Source organism: Eptatretus burgeri, chromosome 7, assembly GCF_056783735.1.
Source record: "Eptatretus burgeri isolate ZD-2024b chromosome 7, Ebu_testis_v1, whole genome shotgun sequence".
Taxonomy (NCBI): Eukaryota; Metazoa; Chordata; class Myxini; order Myxiniformes; family Myxinidae; genus Eptatretus; species Eptatretus burgeri.
In genome coordinates this window covers 6,349,737-6,351,714 of record NC_140967.1, presented here as the reverse complement: position 1 = coordinate 6,351,714, position 1,978 = coordinate 6,349,737, and positions in this window count along the sequence as shown.

Here is a 1,978-nt window from a genome sequence, read left to right as displayed (position 1 = left end):
CTGAAGGTTCATCTCTCGCTCTCATTTCAGCATCCATCTTTTCGTTCATGCCTTTCATTTCGTTTTTCATATTCGCATCCATTTTTTCGATCATTTGTTTGTTCATGCCTTTCATTTCGTTTGTATTTGCATCCATTTTTTCGATCATTTTCGCATTCATCTTTTCGTTCATTGCCGCCAGCATGGCGCATAGCTGGGCCATGTTGGATGCACTCAGCTGAGCCGTTTCGGCAAGGGTTGGGGAAGGGTTTTGGTGGAGAGGGGGGGGGAGGTGTCATACACTGCGGCCGCTGCCGCACCCATTTCGGGCTCTGGGTTCAGTTGGGCGAGTCCGTGTTCCTGCACAATCAACATTTCCTGCTCGGGGATTCCATCCTGTGCCATGGATCCTACACATTCTACATCCATTTCTAATACCCCCGGCTCCCGCTCGCCTTGAGACGCCATCTTGCTTCTCGTGAAGGGTTAATTTGCTCGCTCGTAATTTGGAGGGAATCGGGGGTCGCTTCTCTCACCCCTGGACTGATTCCCGTGAATTTCGCTGGAGACAGGAGAGCCTGTTGTCCCGCTCTCCAATACCAGTGCCGCGAGGAGGGCGATGAATTTGTATCGCACGACCTGACACCAGTGTTGCGGATTTCGCGCCCGCCGGCGTGCTGACGGCCACGTAACTCGAATCGCGGCACGTCGCCCACCGGACGGACAATCCAGTCGTGACCCTCTCGGACTAACGCCGGGAACCAGTCACGGGTGGACCTTTCGGTCTCACCGCGATCGAGCCAATCAGCCCCCGCGTGGGATAGGGTTGCTCGCCAAATTCGACCTACCTAAGTACCCACGCGGAGGGTAGACCGGGCGATCGCACCTCGCCGCAGGTCGACTTCAGACACGGGCCACTTAAGCGACCCGTTCCGTACTATCAGAATAACCGAGCGGTGTTATCGTCGACCTCGACGGTTCGATTAATTATCGGGCGTATTCAGCCCACTACCAACCCTTTACGGGAAGCAAGATGAGGATTCAATGGGAGAAATGACGAAGCGAAGCGGGAAACAGTTCAACACAAAGCACATTTATTCGCGGCACACGGGAAGCACACATATTCAATTCCACCAAAAGCACACAGAAAAAACACAATTCCATTTACACAAAAAGCAAATATAAAAGCGAAAACACAATGCAGAGCTAATACCGACTACCGAGCACACGGCAACACTGATACAATTCTACTTCACAGACGGCGCCGACAACACATACCCAAAACCAAGGAAAAGAAATACCCTCAAGGATGAGGCGGGCCTGAGGCCGAGACCGGGTCGCGCCTACCCGTCTGGTGATGAGACGCGGAGCGGCGATGGCGCCCCAACCCGCGGGCCTCGCGGACAGTGTCTGGCAGGGGGTGGGAAAGGGGCCCCCTTGGTCGCACTATCTCAGCGCGGGGGGAAACAGGAGGGGGTTGCTGATGCTCGGGGTATAGAGGATCTTTATTATCCCTGGTGTGCGTCTCCACCTCGGCCAGGTCGCGCTGCCGGCCTCCCTCGGGCATGCAGCTCCCGGCACCGACGCGAGCACCCCCTCGTCTGCCTTCGCCGCTGCCGCCTCTCCGCCTCTGGACTCTCCGACTCTGGACTCTTCTTTGGACTCTCCTCGTTGGACTCTCTTCAGCTTCTCCAGCTAGTGCAGGCTTCGGGCTCCAGACTTCCACACTCCCCTGACCGACGAACACGGTCCTTTTATCCCCCCGTAGCTTCGCCTTTGACCCCCTCCCTTTGACCTTTCACCTCGCTCCCCATTGGCCCGAGAAAAAGTGGGCGTGAAGGCTTTTTGATCCACAAATTTGCATATATCGATCGTCCTGGAGGCGGGGCCAAATCGTCCCTCGCTCACCGATTGGACGGCAAAAAGTGGGCGTGTGTCGTTTTTGATCCGTTTTTGAAGCACAAAATCCGTGATTTTGTACACGCTGTTCGACGCGCGC